Source organism: Hippoglossus stenolepis, chromosome 6 (assembly GCF_022539355.2).
Source record: "Hippoglossus stenolepis isolate QCI-W04-F060 chromosome 6, HSTE1.2, whole genome shotgun sequence".
NCBI classification, from domain to species: Eukaryota; Metazoa; Chordata; class Actinopteri; order Pleuronectiformes; family Pleuronectidae; genus Hippoglossus; species Hippoglossus stenolepis.
This window is the reverse complement of record NC_061488.1, coordinates 9,503,584-9,509,583: the sequence shown is the minus strand read 5'-3', so window position 1 is coordinate 9,509,583 and position 6,000 is coordinate 9,503,584. Positions and strand designations below refer to the sequence as shown.

The 6,000-nt window shown below is 39.4% G+C and overlaps 1 protein-coding gene across 1 annotated transcript in view; it reads left to right on the top strand.

The window, feature by feature from the left end:
- Window positions 1-3,933: 3,933 nt before the first annotated feature.
- The window catches only part of LOC118111447 (metabotropic glutamate receptor 7), a 94,367-nt gene continuing 92,300 nt past the window's right edge, over window positions 3,934-6,000 (top strand). Inside the window, exon 1 of the mRNA XM_035160060.1 lies at window positions 3,934-4,011. The gene's annotated coding sequence lies outside the window, so the exon portion shown is untranslated. The remainder of the gene's footprint in view (window positions 4,012-6,000) is intronic.

Here is a 6,000-nt window from a genome sequence, read left to right as displayed (position 1 = left end):
GGTGGTCTGTCGTTTTGTTTCATTATCCCATTGGAGGTTCTGGGGGGAGGGAAACACCAGATGGCGCCACTTCCTCTTGATTTGGAAAATAGGTTAACACTAATCTCCAGAGCCTCCCATCCAGTTGTGCAAGTAGTTTTTCCATGGTGACTGAAAATATGTTTCCCCATTAAATCAATTGTAGCTAAGACCCATCACGCAAACCCTGATTTATATGGGAGAGGTTTATCGAGCAAGAACGTTTTATTCTAGAAACACCAAACACTGCAGAAATGAATATACCCCCGGAAGCCGACATCCACAAATACTGTGTGGGCAGCTCCACTACTGCAGTTTTCCTGGTTGTGTGTTATAAATCCTCAAAAGTATAAATATGATACAAATACAAATTTTCAAATACAGAGTAAACATACCCTGATTAAGGTGTATATTCTTAATATTGTGTAAAATGTTCTTAATAATTGCCAATATTTGGACTTTGGATTTCACTCTATTTTATACTTCTTCTCCATTACAATTATTTTACAATGTAGTTAATTTACGAATCAAGATTTAGCACAAAAACATACAAAAAGGTTGTAAAGTTGGATGCTTTGTTTTAGACTTCACCACCAAAAACCAAATCAAATGTCGACTGATGAATTAGTCAGTTAACAGAAAATTAATTAACTTCTTATATAAGTCAGTTAGTTGGACACAAGCATTGTGATGGAGTTGCTTTGGGCTTTTGGTATTTTTTTTAATTTCTACAAACAAAACAAATATCGATTAAAAGTCGTAATGCAATTAGATTAACAATGAAAAAAGAAAACAATATAAAATAATGTGGTTCCACCTCAGTCAGGTGCAGCATGCAAATGCACAATCAACAATAGTTTTAGTTGCTTTCTGATGATTAGTGCAGTAGTGCAGTGTGACAAAGTAAATTTACTCGATGTTGCACTATTATGATGTACACATTTGAAGTACTTCTACTCTAACACTACTACTTTATAATATTTATGGTAACACCTCAGTCAAGTGCACAATCAACAATAGTTTGTCAATAAAATGACATCGGTTTCATTCATGTGCTTTTATTTTTAATATTTTAAGTACATTTTCCTGATGATATTATTATGAATATATAACTACGGATAAATAAAAAGTACCGGGGTTTACAAGAGAACGTGTGACCTGATGTTCTGGGTCATCTGGGGGCAGCGGGAAACGAGCTGTAAACACAACATGGACGTTTCACCTCACAAGCTAACGAGGCTAACCTGTTAGCACAGACACACACAGACACACACAGCAGACACCTGAGGAATGTAAGTCTGATTCTTTAAATCTCCTTTAGCTGTATTTCTCCTCCTCTAACTCCTGAGCTAAACACGTGTCTCTTTAATGTTCCCCTTAATGTTCACCAGCTAGCTTAGCTGCCATGTTTGTCAGCTAGCAGGAGCTAAGGGAAGCCAAGCAGGTGACTGAGGCTGAACTAAAGAAACAACCTCAGGGTCAGAGATGATTATCTGTGGATTCATTTAACATCACTGCTGCACTTCAGAGGCAGATACTGTGAATTCACTCCACTATATTAACCAGAGTTACATGTATGTCCATCCGGATGAGCTTACAGATCACCACATTGGCTTCACTGAGTGTCTAAGTTATCAGAGACAAACTCAAAATGATGCTTTTTAAAAATTGAAATAACAGATTTGAGGCCTGAAGAAGTTAAATTATTCAGTATTTCTCCTAAAAGTGAACTTATTTAGGTCGAAACGTCAAAACCTCAACCAGCTACAACAGAAGAGTGCTGCTCACTGTGGGCTGTGAAGTGTTCAGTACATTTTATTGATAAATGGAGAAATGTTGACTTGTAATGTTTTATTTTTTACATTTTATTGTTACCTGGTGCTGGAGGAAGTCATCCATTTAAGGTAAAAATAATATAGTCTTAAATGTACTCCATTATAAATAAGTAAAATAAAAAACACTTAAATTAGCAATGAAAGAACTCATCATGTAGAAACACATTTATACAATGTTTCTTTACTTATGTACTAAGCTGTCTGTCTGGGTGAGTTTAGCTAATTAATTTAATGATTAAAGCACTGCATTAAATGTTGTTATTTCCAGTATGGTTTGGAAGTGAAAAAGCAACATGTACCTAAAGCTGTTAATGTAAATGGTCTGTATTTATATAGCGCTTTAATCTTGAAGACCACTCAAAGAGCTTTAAAGTACAGTTTATTGCCATTCAGCCATTCACCCATTCACACACACATTCATACAGTGCATCAATGGCCAGCACTTTTTCCATGAGAAAACTGCAGTTGAGTAAAAAGCACAACACATCCCACTACATGAAATGTAGTGAGAGGTGAAAAGTAACATAATATATATCGATGTGCTTGCTTGATTAATGGAGCTGAATACTTTTTTTCACATGGTCATTTGACTTCCATCTGTTAAAACAGAATCAAATTTCACCGGACTAGAGCATAAAAGGGGGGAAGTAATATCCAGGTCAGGACAAAACATGTCCACTTTGTGTTGATCAAATTGGATCAGTGAGCTGTGCAGTTCTCTGGGTTTAGCTTTTAGCCGATGACGTCGCAGGATGTGCAGGGCTTTGGGCCAGAATGTAACGTAGCCCTGCTGTGAGTGTAACTGAGTACCGCTTCTCCTGTTACCGGCATCAGCCTCTCACGTTACGGAAATCCTCCAGTTTCAACTGTTTATTTTTCAGTTCGCAGGCGATGAGAAAATGGTTTGACCAGAGAAACGTATTAAGCTCGTGCAGAAGCAGAACGTTGTGTGGTTAGACCATAGACTGTATATGAGGGTCAGACACATAAAATAATGGAGGTGGCAAAAGGACTTATTCCAGTGATGTTCTAAACCAGTCACCTGTATTTCTACTGATGTTAGAAACACAAGCAACATTGTGAGACTATAACCAGAGATCCAGCCACGCAGGCAGCAGCAGTGCACTGAGCCAAATATTAAGTGCTTATCATTACAGAGCAATCTCACTAATTACCACTGAATACAAAGAAAAGCTGAGAGTGGTGGGAATTGTATTAGTTTTGAACGTGATGGATCATAATTGGAATAAAAGATTTGACGATGATGCTAAATGAAAAGTCTGAGTTATTACATTTCATCCTGAGGAGAACATGGAAGTGTCTACTTAATTTCGTAGCAATCCATCCAACAGTATTCGAGACATTTAACTCAAAAGCCCATGACTACCTCAGGGGTGCTTGGGGAAAAAAAGGGGTCACCAAATTGAGTAGGTTTCGTCCTGTACGGAAATTCATTTGATCTAACAGTTGTTGACATATTTCAGTCTGGTACCAAGCGGCAGGCCGACCTTTTGTCATCCCCAGAGCTATGTCACAAGCATAGCTGGAAAAATAGTATCATAAAGTACATTATTGAGACACTAGAAGCCATTGTAGATAATACACCCATACCGCCTGTGATAGTAAATATCTTTTTTTTTTTTTTTAATGGAAACAATAAAGCCATATTTCATCCAAGTTCATTGTTGTAGTTTTAGTGGACAAGTATGACAGACAATAACAAGGGAGGCAGCATTACAACACAACACAATAAAGCCGCTGGAAGACAGAAGCCAAACAGTAAGGAAGAATAAAAAGACAAGGGGATGTTGTAGAAATGTACTCACGAGCAACTTAACCGAAAAATACTTAATGTTGTTGTGCTCCTCAGATCTTATAATATTTAACTACATTCTACTCACTGAAGCAAAAAATGCCCCCAGAGAGACACAGAGGCTGCATCTATTGACTGAGATCAGGGTGCGTCACCGCATATTCGCATTGATGCACCCTTATTACTCATTTGTTTGTTAGCAGTAAGATGTGATCTTTACGTTTGATTAATGAGCCGTTCATGTGCAACGTTCCCCACAGTGATCTGACTGAGACCACGGCCCTGTTGCTCATCCAGCTGCTTTGGAAGCAGCGAACATGGCCTGCGTTCACATGCAGCAGCGAGGTATGATAAACAGCTTGTTGTCTGGTGTGCAGCAGTCCACATTCATTTTAATCTTTTTTTGGGAAGCAACCAGCCCACCTCCTAAAAAAGATCTACAGTGTAGTATTGCTGTGGTGGCCTGTTCTGAAACGAGTGCTCTGTGTGTTTCCCAGGCACATATTTCCAAGTGTCCAATTAGAATGAAATAAGGGTTTTAGTCAATGCGGTGACACTGGGCCTCCACTGAGGTTGTGTACGTGGGTGTCACAGCGTCTGAAAGATGTGTATGTGTCTGACACAGCTGGATGCCTCCACTCCTGCCTGATGACTGTTTTGACAGTTCAGTAATAGCCCCTGTTGACAGTCTAGGCAGCCCTCCGCGAGTGAAAGCAATTCAACTCGTGCTATTTAGAGTGAAACTCCCCTTTCGCAGTAATTAGATTCTTGAATAAGATGATTCTGAATCCCTGGGAGCCTTGCTGAACTAGGGGAAACAATTAATCTGAAAAAGGAAGTACATACTTTAATTGAGGCTTGATGGAGTGTTTTGCTTCAGAGCGGAGCATCTTTTCAAGTATCAAGCGATCATTCCTTTACATCTGGGTGTCTTTCCCCCCGGTCGGTTCAGGCTAATTTGCAGGAAGCAGAATGAGTGAGTCATTCCGGCTTGCACCTCTCTGCGTAGACTAGAAATGCTGATGTTTTTTTTAAAGTGCAATTAGTTGAATTATCTGTGAATTTGTAAACATCAGACGGAACTACTCTGTAACTTGTTTGAACTAATTCAAAACCAACCAGTTAGCATATTGCTGTGTATCTAAATAACATATTGACATCTGCCAGGCAAGCTTCCGTGTCACGATTATCACACTTCTCCATTTCTATTTCAATCTATTAGCTTAGTTTACTCATTGAGAGTATGAGTATGGGTCCCGTCATCTCGCACCTTTTACGTCATTTGGAGCCAGAGTCTAAGCAGAAGTGATTGTGCGGAGCCGCGGTATCAAGGTTGCGCCAAATCACCAATCACGAGTCTCAGCTCTCGGTCAAGGCCTTTCACCCGTTATATGGTCTTTTAAACTGTGCTTATAGACTGTAAATTCAGAATTTACGCAGTCGGCCAGGATAGTTTTAATTTAACATGTTTTCCACACATTTGAACAAAACTTTGGAATAAATGTACATATGAAACAGAGGCGACCTGCGATGGTGTACCCTGCCTCTCGCCCAATGTCAGCTGAGATTGGCTCCGGCTCCCCCATAACCATTAAAGGATAAGTGGTATAGAAATGGGATGGAATGATGAAACGGGATATTTTAATGATCCTTGTTTTTAGCCACATAAATCTGTGTGTCAACTCCCTCCTCATGTTTCAAATGAGCGGGAATATGTGTAACAATTTGATGGAGCAAAAGTAATCATTTACAGTGTTATTTTAGGCCTCTTTGTTTCCCTAAATGCGCTGCTGAGGCCTCCCATTAGTGTCCCAAGGTTAAAATATAATATATAAAATACCAAATGGCACCACTATCTGCACTCATCCTAGCTGATGTGCTACCTACACTGCAGTTAAATCCCAAATCAGCAGTGTGCTTATATAACCGGGGTCACCTGTGGCCCCTCTGTGAAACAAAGAGCCCTTTGTGAAATGCTCACATCATGTCCTCATTGTTTTAACTCATCTGCTAATCATATCAGAAACAATAAATCCCCACCCAGCTGCGTGTGCTGTGTTAGGGAGAGGGACCAGATTAGAGGGATTTAAAAACAATGAAATTGACAAAGCACCTGGTTTTTATCCTCGTGGTAATCTCCTAAAACCTAACCCGAACTCATCACACCATGTAATGTCTCTAGTACTCTGTCTCTGAAAACATCAGGTCACGACTCTGATTCAAGATGTTACATCACGCGGGAGCACAGCAGCACTTTACATAACCCTCGTTCAGGAATTGAAATGTTGTTCACCATTTTGAAAACAATGTAAACTTAGCCGAATATGAAAATTA